General features: G+C 49.5%; 1 long non-coding RNA gene across 2 annotated transcripts; it reads left to right on the plus strand.

Annotated features, from left to right (window-relative positions):
- The first annotated feature begins 7,928 nt into the window (after positions 1-7,928).
- Positions 7,929-10,011, plus strand: LOC125756740 (uncharacterized). Of its 2 annotated transcripts, none has more exons than XR_007414712.1 (3): positions 7,929-8,074; positions 8,917-8,989; positions 9,778-10,011. It is a non-coding gene; the product is annotated as an uncharacterized LOC125756740 (long non-coding RNA). The 2 variants fall into 2 exon arrangements; XR_007414713.1 differs by lacking the exon at positions 7,929-8,074 and adding an exon at positions 8,199-8,231.
- The last annotated feature ends 8,835 nt before the right edge of the window (positions 10,012-18,846 follow it).

The following is an 18,846-nucleotide window of genomic DNA, read 5'->3' on the forward strand; positions in this document are numbered from 1 at the left end:
CGCCTATATCGCGTGTCTCTCACAGACCGCCGGGTAATTAATGAGCAAGTCGACGATATGCTTCGGCGCGACGTTATTCGACCCTCGGTCAGCCCATGGGTGTCTCCTGTTCTCATTGCCAAGAAGGACGGTTCTGTGCGGCTCTGTGTGGACTACCGACAGCTCAACAAGATCACTGGGAAGGATGTTTATTCACTGCCGCGAAACGACGACGCGATTGACAGCCTCCAAGGGGCAGAATACTTTTCATCCCTCGATTTGGCTCGGGGTACTGGCAAGTACCCATGGCGGATGACGCTCGACCGAAGACAGCCATTGTCACGCCCGACGGCTTGTAGGAGTTAAACGTCATGCCGTTTGGTCTTTGTAATGCGCCCGCAACCTTCGAGCGCATGATGGACACCGCTCTGCGCAACTTGAAATGGCACACGTGCCTGTGTTACCTGGACGACGTCGTCGTCTTCGCTCCAGACTTCTCCACACATCTCCAACGTCTGCGGCATGTTTTGACGCGTTTGAGCAATGCCGGCCTCCAACTGAATCTAAAGCGCCGATTTGCAGCACGGCAGCTGACAATCCTAGGCTACGTCATGTCCAAGGACGGAATCCTTCCCGATCTGGCCAAGCTTCAGGCCGTGGCCGAATTTCCCAAACCTACGTCCGTAAAAGAACTGCGCAGTTTCGTAGGACTGTGTTCGTATTTTCGACGCTTCATACTAAACTTTGCCACCATCATATCGCCGCTGACGAAGCTCCTTCCCGTACCTTGCATCCTGCGACATGCAAGGTACGGCCCTCAATTCGTAGTCGTCCGAGTGTGACGACACGTTCGCAAAGCTCCGTCGTTTATTGACGTCTCCTCCCATATTACGCCACTACGACCCCACGGCCTCAACGGAGGTACACACGGACGCCAGGGGTGTAGGCCTCGGCGCTGTGCTTGCGCAGCGGAAACCAGGGTTCCCCGAATATGTCGTAGCATACGCAAGTCGTACGCTTACTATACTCGGGGACAACTTTCTGTGGCAATGAAGGAAAAGCTACGGGGGCGGAGTGTCTGCACATGTACTGCTACGCGAAGTAGTACGGTTTGGCGCGCGTCGCGTAATGCCGTGGAAAGGGGTGGCTAGCGTTGCATCCATCAAGGTACGGGTAAAAGGCGCGACTTTTTCACGCACCCAAAAAGGCAAACTGACAACGTATAAAGTAAAAGAAATACGAATATCTCGCTTGTGTGCGCTACGCTCCGTCTCAAAATGCTACATGTAAAAAATGAAGGAGTATTTTATATATCTCACGCAGAAAATACGGACGCAATTGTGGGACTACAATCATTAGCGGTAGGATACGTGCATTGTGGCTCGGTAGCCTTCCCTGCATTGCCGCAAAAAGTTCTCCCCGAGTATAGAGGCGAGATCGATTACATCGTCACGGAAAAAGAGTGCCTGGCGATCATCTGGGCCCTTACAAAATTCCGACCTTATTTGTATGGTCGCCCATTTGATCTCGTCACCAATCATCATGCACTATGCTGGCTGTCGTCATTGAAGGATCCCTCGGGCCGTCTCGCCCGCTTGGCACTTCGCCTGCAAGACTGCGACATCCGCGTGCGGTACCGCAACGGAGGCCAGCACGCTGACGCCGACGCCCTCTCGCGCTCCCCCTTGCCTGACGACAATACATCTTGCTGAGTATCTCACATTTCTGTTTCTTCCATCGACGTTCATATCATCGCAGCGAGCAACGCGAGAATCAATGGATCGCCTCGCTGGTAGACATTCTCACTGATCCGTCGGCAACACCAACCACTCGCGCTTGCATCGCAAAGCCCACCATTTCGCCATTCGCGACGACCTACTTCACCGACGCAATTACAACGCCGACGGCCGCCAGTGACTACTTGTGATACCCCGGAGTCTGCGTTCTGAAATATGCGAGTCCTTCCACTCTGATCCGCAATGCGGACACTCTGGGGTATCCAAAACGTACCACCGCATTCGTCAACGATACTTCTGGCGAGGAATGTACCGCTACGTGCAGAATATCTCATCGGATATCTCATCGTTTGAGAGCAATTGTTTGGGTTTGATCTCCAAGGAGGGGCAGTGGCTGTATTTGCTAGCACTTTCTCCATAAATATTTCCTGGGACTGGCTGAGGGCGAGGTTCTTAAAGATGCGAGGAGGGGTGACGTCTTTGAGTCTCTCCCGGTTAGTGTACTTGACCAAGCGTCGCAATCGTGCCGTTTCGGGGTGAGAGCTTGGTCGCAAATTCGTGTAGGGGTGGCTACCAAGATCGGGAGAACCATGTAGCAGCGGTTGGAGATATGGTAGAACTCGAGCATTTGAGGTGCAAGACTGTGTGCCACATCATTACCTCCCCCTTGGATGATCAATAAATAAATAAATAAATAAATAAATAAATAAATAAATAAATAAATAAATAAATAAATAAAAATTGAGTAAGTTATGCTTGCACAAAGAATTTAAAAACTGAATGTGTGTGTGTGGGATGCGGCTGTCTTGAGCCGACTTTGAAGACCCATTCACATCTCTTCCCTCCTGCCGCCTGCTGTTCCCCCTATGAATATCCAGTGTACAGGTCGTTTATTTGTGTCCGCTAATGCTGCGCTGAGAAAAGCAATTACAGAAATAAAGTGCTGCTGGCAGCATTTGCTGAGGACTGCCACTAGTCGCTTCACAGTGATCGTGAATAATTAAGCAACAAGAACTGGGGAATTTTTGCAGACAGGACGAAAGGTAGGCTTGTAACTCAGAAACAGTGAAGAATAAAAAAGATTTAACTGCACACATACATACATGGGCATCAGACAACACAGAACGCGTACTTAAACTACGCAATAGAATATAGAAAACAAGAACCCGCCGTGGGTTTTTAGTGGTTACGGTGCTCGACTGCTGAACCGAGAGTCGCGGCATGAAATCCCGGTTGCAGCGCCCCCTTTTAGATAGATGCGAAATGCCAGAGGCCCGCTTACTTAGATTTAGGAACACGTTAAAGAACAACAGATGCTCAAAATTTCAGGAGCCCTCCACTACGGCGTCTCTCTAAATATATCGTGGTTTTGAGACTTCAAGTCCCACAAATATCATTATTACAAAAAAGAAGCACATCATCTTCCATGATACATTTCACATCACAAAAGAAAGCGAAAGCAAAACAATCAAAAGGCAGATACAGGTTGAGCCAAGTGCAGTAAGGAATGTTTGCGAAGTACAATGTAGGATTCATGTACACGGGAACCAAATTTTTTTAAGCATACAGCTGATATTGGTGTGTTCATTTTCCGACGCAAGGGTGACGCCGGCAGAAGTAAACTTATGCTGCAAATGGATGATGTGTTCGTCGGATTCCACTTGTCACGTTTGAATTTACTATCCATAAAAGCCTTCTTTTCGGCTCCCTTGGAAAACAATATAGCTTCCAGCGTTCTTGGAATGATTTGTGAACAGCGGCACGCAACACGCGGCCATGGTGACGGTAGCGAGTGCACAAAACTGGAGGGAAACAAGCACCGACCTAACAACAGCGCACACGCCACGCACAGGTGAGCCGGCGGAGAAGTCAAAACGGCGGCGACGCTGCCGCCAAGGTCGAGGAGGCGACACCTGCCCTTTCAGAAGATCACACCACTCTAAGCGGGGGCGCGCGCGTCAAGGCACTCTATGTCGCTACCTTTGAATAATAGGGGGGCCTTACGGGAGTCATCCTAGCAGCGGTCCAAGCGGTAGGAGCAGCTGAGCTACGTGGTATTTCTTCTTCGCTTCAAGGTCAAGCGGTGACGCACGGCAAAACTCGCTCGACTAGGCCAGTAAAGTTTTAGCTTTAAAAAACGCCCGACCAGCGCGGAGCACAAAGCACAGTCCCGCGAAATCTGGAGAAGTGGTCTTTCTTGAGCCCGCTGTAAACTCTCTTGGGGTGACTGTTGCAAGTGCACTCGCAAGGTACCCACTACACCATGAATCATCACAATTTAGCCAAATAGGGAAGTGCCTACTACTCCATTATTCATCATTATTCGGAGAAGTGAGGTACCCGCTACACGTCTGTGAGGCATTATGTGCACTTTGATCATACTGTGGCTGATGACGATCATGAATTGTGCAAGTACTTTGGAATGGGTCGGAAGCTTTCAATCACCCACTCGTTGCGCAATTCGCATGCCTGGTGTTATATTACGTGATCACTTGCCCGATCTGACGCCTGTCTTTTTGCGATAAAGTTTCAAGCCCCGGCGGGGCTCAATCATAGAATACTAGACTGCGACGCAGAAGGCCCGGGTTCGAATCCCGCTGGATATTGAATTCTTTGTCTCCCTCTGCGCAATAGCGGTTATGGACACCCGAGTTGGCGGGCAACTACTCCATCAATATCGGCTGTTGTCATCTTATAACTACTTGTGCTGCAAAAAAAACAAGCGGACATAATTTCTCGAGGCAGCTCGGTACGGTCCCTTATGACACAGACATTTGGTGGCGAGTACCGGCTGGATTGGTTAAGACGCAGATGCACTCGACTGCCAATCTGACTGCTGTAAAAGACGAAGTTAGTACCAGACACTGTAACGCTGTGTACGTCCTCGTCATTTATACACGATTTATCCGAATCATCAGTATAAAGTTGCTGGTTGTTGGTTCCATGGGTAACGGCATGAATATTGAGGTTTATTGCAGCCTGCGGTTATCTACCAATGCCTGAAATACCTAACAATTAAGGAACTTGCCTTCACTGAAAAATTTTCGCTTTCCATTACTGAAATCGACAGTAAATGCGAAGCATTTCTTAGCGAACCTCAGGCTCTTTGGCCGTTTCTATCCGTCCGCCCGTCCGTCCGTCCGTCCATCCATCCATCCATCCGTCCGTTTGTCCGTCCATCCATCTTTCCGTCCGTCCCAAGCCGTCTACGCCTGGGCGCTCTCGTACGTCATGAAACCCTTTCCACCAGTCACGTGTAGCACGTGTCCGCATACCACAGTTTATATTATGCGGGTATGTGCCACAGGTGATTCACAGTCTCCGTCAAGACAGTAACAGCGAACATACACATCGAAACGAAAGGCAAGTGAGGGAGCTGAAGGCAGAACTCCCCTAGAAGAGGATTGAGTGCCATCCGCTCGTCCACGTGGTCCACCAGAATGACGCAATGTTCTCTTCATTTTTTATGAAGCTGGGCGATGGCCTCATGCTGACGGAGTATGACTTCAGATTGATTGAGAGCCGCTTCGTGGCAAGCGAAGCAGACGCCGCTGGTGCATTCAGATGACGGACTGAATCCGGATGTGGCGGCGCGGACGGCGCGTCACGTGTGCTCACATCAGCGATTGTCCTGATCCGCGCCTCGTCCGCGTGGCTCGCGGGGATAAGCCCAACCTGTTTTCACATCTGTGGTGCGATCTTGTACGCGTTACAAAACAAACACGGAGGCGTGGCATGACAACCAGCCGCACGTGACCGCACGTGACCGCACGTGACCGCACGCGATTGGTCAATGCAGAGCCGTGACGTCTGTCGCGGTTCAAATGGGCCATTCGCGTGCGGCTGCATGTAACGCCACGCCTCCGTGTTTATTTGGAATGCGTACAAGATCGCACCACTGGATTCTGGCGGCGGAACGCCGCAGCTTTAGCGCACAAACTGGCTGGCAACCAGTACGCTTTTCTTCTGCTCACGGCTGTCCTCGCAGTTGATTTCAGCTCTGCTGGCGCTTACTTCAGATTATTTCTGGGGCCGTGTTCTAAGACGATAACCTTTGAGACATATATGTCTTTTAAAGCGCGCTGATTGGCAGGTTGGAAAGTAGCGGGTAAGTTGTTGCTTTAATCGATGCACACGCAGGATTCTTCGGCAGGCAAAGTGGTGGTGGCGCTGTCACCGAAAGCGGTTGTCTCCGAAGACGTCATATGTTTGAACACTAATTTTAAGGTCAAGATGAGAACCGAGAGAAGGAAACAAAAGTGCCGCAGTGAAATGTGCACTGTCGGTACTGTTGCGACCGGCCTTTGCAGGCACCGGAGAATCGGGACGAAGATCCAGAGGCAGCAGGAAGAGACTGAAGAGAAACTTAACGTCGTTTTATTTACATGACGATCTTGTGTCTACATGACGATTCCATCTTACAGGACGAGGATTTCGTGTCTACAGGACAACGATTGCGTGTCTCTACATCATGACAATTTCGTGTCCAATGAACCCGCGGGGGCTCATTTTAAAGGGTCTCTTTGCCCAGATCCCTAGATCGGGGAATTGCTCCAAGTTGGGACGGTCCAATCACGTCGCACACAGCATTAAGGAGGGTTCGCCCACACCCGCCCAGGTCAACGTTCTCGACTGGGGCATGGCCACACCACTCAGTACCTGTGGCACCTTCCCTGCCATGTGAAGGCCGTCGGGCGATGGGTCCCACGCTCGGACAGCCGAGCGTGTGACCAAGGAAGAAGTCGCGACAGCAAACCGTTCCGGTTGACTCGTCGAACCTTGGTATGTCGGACTGCATGGCGCCTCACTTCCTGTCTCGGGAGGACAATACAAGTGCCTGAACCGCTGTCAACAGGCGAGCAGCCCTTCAGCGCCCGGTTCGAAGAACAGGGGACGTCGCTTCCCTTTTCGGCGCAAGGGTCGATCGTAACAGTACATGTTATCCGCAAAAGAAAAAAAAAGACTGGCGATATCGGCGCATCACTGTCCCTTCGTATACGGCGCCCCAGACGTCACAGCAGCAAGCTCAGTCTCCAGCAGCTGTCTGTAAAGCAGATTCTTCTTTTCATTCAGCCATTCACACTGATTACACCGAAACACATTACAGTCCTCGAACATACTCAACCCATCTCGACGATCTTCGCGTTCTGTCGGCTTCCATGATGTTGACTACTGTCAAACCTTCTGCTGCCAGCGCGCGCAGGTGAGCGCAGAGTCTGCGGTCAACAGCAATCCAACTGTTCTCTTCTAGGACACCGTCCGTCATATGGATGCGCCTGCAGGCAGAGTATCCGCGGAGTATCCAGAACAAATCCGGATTCGGTCCGTCGTCTGAATGCACCATAAATTGCCCTGACGGCATACAGCTACACTGCAGCAGTGCGCACGTCGACCGCATAACGCACGTTGCTTCGAGGCTGCGGACAACGTGTTATGTCACCCCAGTTGCGATTACATAACTGGCTATAAGAACGCGCAGGTACACAGGGATGTCGTGACCAAGGTGGCCAAGATGAACGCAAGTGACATCGGTGGCCTGCCGGCCTCAATTTGTCTGAACATCGGCAAGGCGTACAGTCAGCCAAATCTTTAACTATCGTGCGCGAGCGCCGACTTTTTTTGCGTCAGCGCCGTACGACGGAGCCATGTTGCAAACAGGGCGAGAGTAAACGCATGCCCACGAAGCGCGCTCAGCTGGGGGGGCGATCGGAGATCTTTGTTCGTTCGCGTTCGTTCTGCGGTGCCTACGTCACAAAAGAGAGAGGAGGCGCAGCTCTCCCGCCTAGAACCGCCGAGAGGAAGAGTACAGCCAATCGTGAAGCGGACAGCTTTCCGGAAGTAGACGCGCATCCTGTGACGTCGGCACAGGGACCGTGAAGCGTTTCTCGCCTTTTAATAAATATAATTACTTTACAGAAAATTATTGTTTTTGCTTCTCAAGCTCAAACACTCTTTCAAACAGCAGCAACTTTGAGTGATGATATTTAATAATGTTAGTTTTTTTGGACGTCGTCGCTAGATGGTGTCGCGCACGCGAAAAAAAAAAAAGAGAAAAGTAGCGGCTGACGCAGTTTCAAAATGTCGTCCGATCGCAACGTCTGCGTTGGTTCTCGGGTGTTGGATCGTCAAAAGGAGTTTCTGCTGGCTTTTGTGAAAGAGCACCCGCAGATCGCAACGCTGTCGTGCCCGCTGGAGCCGTCGTTCACGAGGGAGGACCGGGACGACATGTGGCAGGAGCTTGTAGCGCTTTTGAACGAAGAAGTCCCTGTGCGTAACACCAGGGCCCAGTGGCAGGCCCGATGGAGGAATGAGCGCTACTATTCGCAGCAGGGTCTTGCCAAACTCCGAGGGCAGCAGAGGTGAGTGCGAGAACAATTGTATTGTGGTCGGTCATCTTACACGTCCCGCTTGTGCTTTACAGCGGCACCCGAGGCGGCCAGATTTCGGATTACCGCGGCCGCGTCGTGCTTGACAGAGACGAGCGTGCGAGGCCCATAGTTCGGGTGGTCTGAATCGGTAAGCACTGGCTTAGAATATCATTGTTACTTGTATGCTGCGAACAAGTGGGCTCGTTTGCTTCGAGCCATTACGCGCTGTTAGTTTTACTTTTTCAAACAATATCGAGTGGGGTAAAACCGAAAGTCGAGCTAGTTGGTACAAATTCATCTTGCGAAGCTTTTAGCGCAAAAAAAGACAGGGACACAGAGGGAGGGAACAACACCAGCGCTAACTAACAACTGAAGGCTTTATTAGGCCAGAAGAAAACATATATACTCGGACTACGCTGGTGTTGGTGTTGTTCCCTCCCTCTGTGTCCCTGTCTTTTTTTGCGCTAAAAGCTTCGCAAGATGAATATCGAGTGGATCACCCGGCTGCCGCGTTAGCTGAGGTGCTAACACGTTGCGCCGCCCAGAACAGAATGCGAAACAGCCACATTTGCGGTGATGACGAAAGAACAGCCGCGAACTATATTTCGAAGCTCATTAGAGCACCCTACGTGTTCCAACCCATTTCTCAGACCCTCGAGTCGAGTAAGGTGCGTAGCCAGTAGGCTTGCCTCCCTCCATCCCTCTCTCCGAAGTCTGTGTGTCATAGCATGCCGCTGTTGAAACATTCTAAAAAAACATTGCTATTGTCCACTTCCACTCCATACTTCTTATTGCACTCAGTGTGTCAATCAAGAAACTTCTTACTATAACAGGTGAGCCCTGCTCCAGCTGCTACTGGTGTGGCTGAAGAGGATGTGGCCCAGGATCTTCCCCGTGCCCCAACTCGTAAGTTTCGCTGATGTTTTTTATTAACTGTAGATGGTGTTACACGCTCACAGGTGATGCTCATGCGTGCAGGCATATGTTTGTGAAGAGATGACATCTGTGGGCATAAAGACAAAAGGCTGCACAAAAAAAAATTGGCAAACAGTTGCAGGAGCTAGTTGTATGCATAACTGTCAGATGGAATAAACAGGTGTCCTGCCTTGCAGTTATGGTGAAATGTAGCAAAAAGGTAGCATTGCGAAAATGTTCAACATCTTGAAATGTTTCCCTATTTTGTCAGTTGCTTCAAAAGTGAAACTGAAAATGTGCTATTGCTAAATATACTGTTCAAAACGCAAGCTCGTTATATAACTTTTTCACATAGCCATCATACACAAATGCACATGTTTGCACCTGTGTTACACTTGCTTGCTGTATGTTTTGCATACTGCAGCAGCTAGGGTTTCGGAAGGAGATTGTGTCGGTCATCGCGTAAAGCCGGGCAAACGATTGTGTAGCCCTGAAAAGGGCTGTTTGGTTGCTTCTCATGCAGAGGTGGTTAGAGGCGTGAGATGTGTTTGATGAGATGAGCGAAAATGAATTCCGGCACCGCTTTGGTCTGTCCAAACGAAGTGCGTTGGTTGTGCGGTGAACCAAGCACCATTCATGGATGCCGTTGGGTCAGTGGATTTTCAACAGAGAGGAAATTGTTGCACACACTGAAACTCTTCACGAACAGAAGCTTCCAGCGAAGAGTCGGTAGCAGGAAATTTATAGATGATAATGGCAACACATTTCTTGGTTTCCAGCTCATGCCGCAGCTGCGAGATGGGGGCAACCGGCAGGCCGAGGCGCTGGAGTTACTAGTCGCAAACACCAGGCGACAGGGCCAGGCGTCATTGGAAAGCTGCGCCAGGTTCAACTTCTCGGTGACGTGGTCCACGAATTGCAAGGCGTTGGTACCCTCGCCCGGGCCCTCATTGCAGCGGAAGGCACCTGCACAGTGATTTGTGAAGACTAGTTGTACATATATGTAGATTTATTTTTGTTCACATCACGAGCTATGATACGCTGGCTTGCTTCAATGGTGCCCTGCAATTTTTTTCTCAGTTAATTTTCTTTCAGTTAAATTTCTTTTTCTGCATATCAGAAGCACTGATGTGCTGTTTCATTGTACATAGTAAAGTGTAGCTCAATGGTAAATCGTGTCCTGCGATGTCATTTCTTTTTCTCGTGTGAGGTGATGCATTCAGCAGTTTTGTAGTACATGTGCATAGCACAGTGTGGTTTCATTTATAAATCATGTTTTGCCATGTCATTTTTTTAAAATCTCATTATACAAAGTCATGCATTCAGCAATTTTGTAGTATATGCACATAGTGCACTGTAGTGTATCTTTATGTTTATAGTGTATACGTGTAGAATATTGTGGCACACTGTACGTTTTCTATCGATTTTTACACATCCTAGAAAAAAAGAAAAGCGTTTGTGAACGGTCTAGGTTGCACAACAATTTTGAAATATTGCAAGACCAAAAAATAGTTGACGAATACGTGTTCTGTTGCTTCGAAGTGTTTAGATGACAGGATTGGGTACAAACAGAAATCAATAATAGAGGAAGACATATCAGCAACCAACAACTTGCATTTTTTTAGCGAGTTCGATTAATACCGGTTCGACTGTGCCTTGTTTTCATGTAATACAATGACTTTCGTGCTGCGAGACGCGTGTGTTGCTGCAGAGGAGCAGCAGGCACTTTGTAATAACTCCATTTGTATATTATAAAAGGAAGCTACTTTTATATTCTTTTCCTTGGCATTAAATTTAAGGGATATTTATTTATTTTGCTTTTTATGTGCATTGCTCGTGATACTTAGAATAAAATTTCAATTCTGACACCACCCATGTTGTTCACTTCATTTACAGGCACCATTCTTGTTGCACTAAAGCTACTGCATGTTGCTGTCCTGATTCAAACAGCCTTTTCAGGTTACCACTTTGGCTGTGAATGGCACCATGTGCCATTCACAGTTGAACTCTCACTTGTGCTTAATGTGAAGCGCCATATTTTACAACCTGGTCGAAGCATTTCATCAGCATGGCGTTGTGTGACAAGGGGGCATAGGTCGGCAAACTCACTCATGAGTCGACTCACTCAGATTCAAATCGAGCTGCGAGTCCAAGTGAGTAATACATTGGTGAGTTCGAGTCCGGGTGAAAACATTTTAGTGAGCCTGAGTCCGAGTGAATCAGCTTGAGGAAAATTTTGGTGAGTCTGAGTTCAAGTGAGCCCCAAGAGCAAAATATATTTCACGAGTGAGTCAGGGTGAGCTTCACATTTTTTGCCAACCTATTCAAGGGGGTTATTCATTGATAGGAGAACGCTGTTTCTTTGATATGTGTAGGAAACATTTGAAGTGTAGTAAAAAACAACGCAGTGACAACACAATGAACAAAGACAAACACGCACCACACAATGCTGCCGAGGTCGTTGCAGGCGGCGGCGTACTCTGTGCAAGTGCTCAAGCATGCAGGCCCTGTGGTTCTCGAAACAGGTTCACTACACGGTTGCGCTGCTGCTGGCTCCCGTTGTGGTGGTGGTAGCTCAGCTGCTGCTGGCAGCAACTCAGCATCGTCGGTGTCGTCATCGTCCCCTTCGAGAACAGGCTCATGTGCCGCCAACGCAATGTCGTGCAGAGCTGCACAAGCAGCAATGATGCTTGAGCAGCTGTGCACAAGCTTACAGCGATGCACCACTCCACAGCATTGCGCATGGCGGTGTGGGCCTTGTTGTAGTGGTTATCAAGGGTGCCACGAGCTGATCGTCCGGGCACTGGTGTCAGGAACCACGGTTCTAATGTATAGCTGGAGTCTCCTGCACAAGGTCGGCATGACAGCTGTAGTGATAACGTCTTGAATGTGGCAAGCATTGACAGCACTTACCAAGCAAGCCGAAGTTTTGCTTCCAGGTGCTGACGGAGAGGGCTCCCCCGCCATACCCACGAGTCATGACATGACCCCAGGAAACATGGACTGACATCCAGAGGTCGGCATCACATGTCTGCAGAATTCAATTCAGTCAAAATTGTACCCATAAATGACCTTGGGTACAATGTTGGGTATTATGTTAATGTAACTACATCTGTCTTCACTGTTACTGACTGTTGAAACATAGCTATGGACAAATCATCGACAGGGTAGGACTTGTACCATAAGTTCTAACACGAGGACAATGCAGTGTCAAAGGGTAGTCTGCATGTTTACTGCTTGGAACAACCCATCTTCCAGCCACCAAAGCCTTTTAACCAAATTACTGCTGTATGTTTAAGGCAATGTATCACAAAATATCTACAACACGAAAAACTTCGACTGAAAAAAGGGTTATGAAACAATGCGTATTTAATGTACATGCTAGGGCGCGTTCCGAGGGACCGAAATAAAGTTTATTCATCCATCCATGTATTGATCCATGTAACGTCCATCACGACAATGAACAATAAGGACATACTACGGCACATTCTGGGAGCGCTAATCTCAACAAATACAAATCGAGAATCAAGCTTCGGGTACACATGGCGAACGAGCAACGGTAATATTATGCACTGTGCAGGCCGCTGAACCAAAGTGTACTCCGCGTCACATGATTTCATCGCTTATCCTAAGCGAAGTGCCCTGAAACGAACCAATTCCCGTTCTGGATTGATCGAAAATACCGCTCCCACTATACTCAGTTGCAACAGCCTCAGTAAAGCGGAAAGTTTAAGCGATATAAATGAAACAATTCGCTACGCATACAGTGCATGAATAATACTCACGATCATGGTATTGAATGCGTAGAGTCCCTTCCCCGACATGTAATGCGTCGTGTCCGCGGAGCTCAGGCCATGGGGCTTCGGGATTGCGATGAGCGTACCATCCACGCACCCGACCACAACGGGAATCTGTCCGAGCCGCGCGAACGCCGCCTTTGTTCGCTCTTCGCGTCTGTGGTCTCCGGAAAAGACCACCCACCGTTTTTGCCCGCGAACGACAGTAATGGCGTGTTCCTGACGGACGAATGCGACAGGCCGCTGAATTCCTCGCAGCCGACAGCTCGCTGGAAGCATCCGATCGCAAAAAATCTCAGCGCGCACAACGCCTTCCGCTCTGTTTAAATCCCACTGGTTCGTTGGCACCCGATGACGGGGCCGAGATCGTCGCACAACCAAGGTACAGTACGTTTCGAGAAACGAAAGCGACGCCGGAATTCACACTCGCTCATCTCTTCAAACGCATTTCGCACCTCCTACCATTCTGCATCTGCTTCGAGAAACGCCAACGTAGCAAGGAAGCACCGTTGCAAGCGCCATTTTCTCAAAATCAGCTGTTGCGGCAGCCGCGACCGCCGCATCACTCGAAATGACGCGGCATGACGTCACCAAAAAAGAAAACATCAAGGAAAAAAAAGAAATGGCCACGCCCCTTAGAGTGGCGCGAGTTGTCCGGCTTCAGCCAATCGCGTGCGATCATCAGAACGAACGCGAACGAACGGCGCAGAACAGAGATCTCCGATCGCCCCCTGGGCCCATCGTCTCCTTGGCTGTTCCTTCGTGGAAACGTCACCTTGCGTTAACCCAGTTCAGACGAACAGGCAGCGCGTCTTGCTCGTATCTTATATTCCGAAGATCAGCAAGCGACCGACAAAATGAAATCCGCAGACGTCACACGCCCGCGCGCATGAGATAAGCTGACAAATGTGGATCGTTCATTTGTTATCTGGCCACGCGCGTCTTTCCAGTCCGGGCGTGATCTGGCTACACAAATGCTGTTTTTTCTTGCGCTTACTCTCGCCCTGTGTGCAACTTGGCTCCATCGTACGGCGCTGACGCACAAAAAAGTCGCCGCTCGCGCACGATAGTTAAATATTGGGCCGACTGTACATGACTACGGCCAACGTCGATGTAAGCGACGGCCTCGTTAATGAAAACTTGGGCACCTTGTGATACATCGAGCACGACGAACACGGCAACCTCGTGCGACTGGGGCTTGAATTTTCAACGCCCACGGTAGGCATTGTCGTCCCAGCCAGGACGAAGCACATCATTACCGCACACCAGGCCCGTAGCCGCCCCCCCCCCTTAATTTTTATGATACATAGTGATTTACCAAAAAGAAATAATTAATATAGGCGTTTTTCTCAAATAGTCAAGAATTCCAGCAAGCTACGGGCCTGCCGCACACCCCTCAATAGAATTGACTTGGGTGTCCGTGGTATGCGGACCACCACAACCACGATATACGCCGGAAAAATATCGCGTGTAAGAGGACAGTTTCCCCTTGCGCAAGCAAACGCCATAACTATATATAAGTCACAAAAGGCCACATACGCCCAGGTAATCTACGGACCCGATAAGCGCCAACCACTGAAGTTAGTCAATGTAGAACTTTCTAGGGCTACCAGCCTCGACGGCCTACACATCACCAACGCAAAAGGTGACTGCAGGTTCCGTTATGTCGCCGGCTCTGTTGACAGACAGTCTGTCGACGACATGACCATGCTAGCATACAGGCCTCTAGACATTGTCTTGGACCGGGCTGGACCGGGCTACCACCTTCATTCGATGTCACGACCACAACAATCACCTCAGGCTCGCCGCTCTCAACGTGCTATCGTGAGCAATAAGCTCGAACGCGCGAGCGCACCCTTCGTCGCCTGATTCGCAGCGGCTGCTGTCGGAAACAAAATGGAAAGGGCGCCGTACTTCCGCTGGCTGCTGACACTCCTGCATCAATACCGTTGCTAAAAAACGGCAGCTTATAGCTTGTCAGTGGCCGCTTGGTGACATGAATTCACATCAACATGCACAGCCACACCGATTGACCAGGGGCGTGGACAGAAAGTCCATGTTTACCATGCGTAGTTGTACGAACTTGTAGTTCAGTCAGTAGAAAAAGCACGACATAACAGTGGAATACCAAGTTTTTGAGAGCCACGTGGCATTCCAGTGCCGTGACACTTTCAAATGCGTAGCAGTTTAGGTGCCCGGCTTGTCGGCCGTCCGTCTCGTGTGGCCTGATCACGCTCAAGATCAAGTGGTCGATACAGGTCAATACAGGCTTAAAACAACGCTAACAATGCTGAAAACCGGATGATGATAAACGAACAAGGTTTAAAACAATACAATTAACAGAAATAACCAAGAAGTAATCGCAATCATGAACTGAAAATCGCGAAAAACGCTTCGGAAACATGCGGCTGATGTCTGTGCCATGCAAGAGAGGGCGCCACCATCTTGCCAAGCGCGCGATTGGTCCTTCCACCGGCGCTTCTGCGGAGTCTTCGTCGTTTTGTCTTAAAGGGACACTAAAGGCAAATAACAATTTATGTCAGAGTGAAAGCTCAATGTATGACAACGTCTAAAACGGCAATATTATTAACACAATAGACCTACTTACCGAGAAATTAAGCTAAATGTACCACACGACGAGCGCCACGAGCGGCACGTCTTCAAAATGATCCCGATGACGTATGAGAGTCTGCCAAGAATTAACCACTGGTAATCAAACTAGCAGCAATAAAAAAGAACCTTCCGTGCATCAAGAGACGTAATAAAATGCCGTTTCTTCGTTTCTGTTTGATTCATGGAAAAAGAACCTCTTTGGCGTTGCCATGGGCAACGGCGCGTGTGGTTCAAAGGTTCCGTTTTCGCCGATCTGCGCTTCGCCCGGCGCCCTGCTTCTCTCATGCGATCGCGTCTCAGTGGTAGTTTCGGGATCGCGTACTGCCGCGTGTGTTTCGCGCGCTCGTGAAAGTTGCTCTGACAAAGTTCGACAAAATGCCGCAAGCATGTGATGTTGCCGGATGCCGGAATGGTGCACGCCGCCAGTGCACGCCGCCGCGCAGTAAAGGCGGGCAACCTTGGGCACGGCAGTGACGTGTGACTGATTTCAGGCGGGTGATTTGAAGTGCGCTAACGCGATGCGCACCACTAAAACGCGATTTTGTTTCAAAATAGGCACTTCCTTGGCATAAAAGTAGCACTACGAGGTTTCTGGACCGCTATTTAAACAATCAGCGTCGACTTAATATTTGCCTTTAATGTCCCTTTAAGGAGGAAACAATCTGACGGAACTCGCTGCAGACGACACGTATCTCAACCGCCGGAATGACTGGACAACCCAGTCGACTCATCTCTCCAGGTTTCAGAAAGTGCTAACGCGCCAGTTTCTGTGAGCAGAGCGCCTTTTACGAGATCGTGCACGCGCGCGTGCACACACTGTACTATGGGGAGCAATATGAGCTCGAACACGCAAGCGCGTGGCGAATAGCCTCAAAACCGAGAAAGCGTGATTCGTGGATGGCGCTGCTGGAACCGGAGGGGAAAGGAGGAGCGCTATTCCGCTGACTGTTGGCACGGCCGCTAGGCTAGCGTTGCTGCGAAACAGCAACTGATTTCGTGCCATCGGCCGCTAGCAATGAAAACAAAAAAATTGCACGAAAAATAATAAATAAAAGGAGCGTATTAGAATGCTCAGCCGACACCACCGAGATATAATACAAGCATGGCCTGTGCATCGCGGCAGGCTACGTGCCACGTAACCAGGCGTGGACCACCGAGCCTGTGCCCCCCCTCCCCCCCCAAAATTTTATCTATGGCATACAGAGCATAAAATGACACTCGACCACAGCTGCCTCTGCACGGCCTATACTTCAGATCAAGGAGGTGACCCCCCCCTCAAAAAGAGTCTTTCTGCCGACGCCCCTGGTCAATCGGTGTGGCTGTGCCTGTTGATGTGAATTCATGTCACCAAGCGGCCAGTGACAATCTATAAGCTGCAGTTTTTGCAGCAACGGTATTGAGGCAGGAGTGTCAACAGCCAGCGGAAGTACGGCGCCCTTTCCATTTTGTTTCCGACAGCGGCCGCTGCGAATCAGGCGACGTAGGGTGCGCTCGCGCGTTCGAGCTCATATTGCTCACGATAGCACGTTGAGAGCGGCGAGCCTGAGGTGATTGTGGTCGTGGCATCGAATGAAGGTGGTAGCCCGGTCCAAGACGATGTCTAGAGGCCTGTTTGCTAGCACGGTCATGTCGTCGACAGACTGTCTGTCAACAGAGCCGGCGACATATCGGAACCTGAAGTTCACCTTTTGCGTTGGTGATGTGTAGGCCGTCGAGGCTGGTAGCCCTAGAAAGTTCTACATAGATTAATTTCAGTGGTTGGCGCTTACCCTGTCCGTAGATTACCTGGGCGTATGTGGCCTTTTGTGACTTATATATAGTTATGGCATTTGCTTGGGTAAGGGGAAACTGTCCTCTTACACGCTATATTTTTCTGGCGTATATCGTGGTTGCGGTGGTACGCATACCACGGACACCCAAGTCAATTCTATTCAGGGGTGTGCGGCAGGCCCGTAGCTTGCTGGAATTCTCGACTATTTGAGAAAAACGCCTATATTCATTATTTAGTTTTGGTAAATCACCATGTATCATAATAATTACGGGGGGGGGGCATTCCAGTGCCGTGACACTTTCAAATGCGTAGCAGTTTTGGGGTCCGGCTTCTCGGCTTTCCGTCTCGTGTGACGTGATCACGGTCAAGATGAAGATACGGCTCACTTAACACCGAAGCTGTCTAAGACATCCGTAAATTTTGCGGTCTCTTCTGTGCGGGCTATCAGGTATGCGCCACAGAAATTGGGTGAATCCCAACACGGACCACTGGCCCACTCAAAGGATGAAGCCAACAGCTGGCCCAGCACTAGGGAACAGATATGTGCCACAGAAATTTGTGCGGCCCGTCAGAAAACTATCATCATCATAAACATGTATGTGCCACAAAAATTTGGTAAATCTCCGTACTCACATGGTGCGTAAGAAGGAAGAAGCAAGAGTTATCCCAACACTAGGGAACTGGAAAGGCAACGGTGGCTGCGAGAAGACCCCGAAGCGATGGAACGCCTACGCCAACGACGACCTGCCCGTTGGTCTATGAGGTGCGAACGCTCGGTTTTAGCGTGAGTTTCCGTCTCTGGAGTTTGGACATCCGTGTAGTTTCTGTGTCTGTCTGTGGTTTAACTCCAACATCTCTGCGCTAAGAATCAACCTAGAAACAACCTATATTGACTAGATAAAGCCTAGCAAGACCTAGAAGCAGTACGATTAACCCCAGGACAAAGAAGAGCCTTCTGCCTTATGACAGGGCGCACACTAAACTTGTAAAAGGGGGATTGCGATGTCATGTGTGAAATCAGCACTACCAAGAATCTGCCTACACACCGCTTCAGATAGTCTGAATAACCAGATGCGATTTGGACGCTGCGAGTTTTCCCTCGCCACTTGGCAATGCTGTCTGTGATTCAGTTTTGTATGTCATAAAGAAAAAGAAACCTGACCAGCAAAAAAAAAACATAGACGAAGAACGCAGGTGATACCATACATCAATAGATTCTCCCACAATCCTAAGATTGCCCAAATGTATGACGTGAAGGTGGTGTTTTCTGTGCCATGTAAGTTAGGTCAGATTTGCCCTATGCTCACCAAAGAAAGAAGAAATCCTTCACGAGAAGCATGCTCATTGTTACACCGATTGTGTAGCTCAAATGGTATACATGATACCACTCAGCTGTGGAAAGAGTACATTGGTCAGACGGGCCGATGTTTCAACATCAGAGCTGGTGAGCATTTTTTAATGTAAAAGAAATTCAGGCGGACGTCTTGCAGATCACTGCAACAAGTGTAAGCGCACTCCGCACGTTGATCACGCGACGTTTATCAAGCATGCAAGAACAAAAAGGGAAAGAGAATAATCGAGACAGCTCAGATTAGGAAATCTGGCATCAATTGTGTATCTATGTGCCAAAGCGATGCAGAAATATTTACTTCGACTAACGCAACACA

The sequence above is a fragment of the Rhipicephalus sanguineus genome, unplaced genomic scaffold, assembly GCF_013339695.2.
Source record: "Rhipicephalus sanguineus isolate Rsan-2018 unplaced genomic scaffold, BIME_Rsan_1.4 Seq576, whole genome shotgun sequence".
In the NCBI taxonomy this organism is placed as follows: Eukaryota; Metazoa; Arthropoda; class Arachnida; order Ixodida; family Ixodidae; genus Rhipicephalus; species Rhipicephalus sanguineus.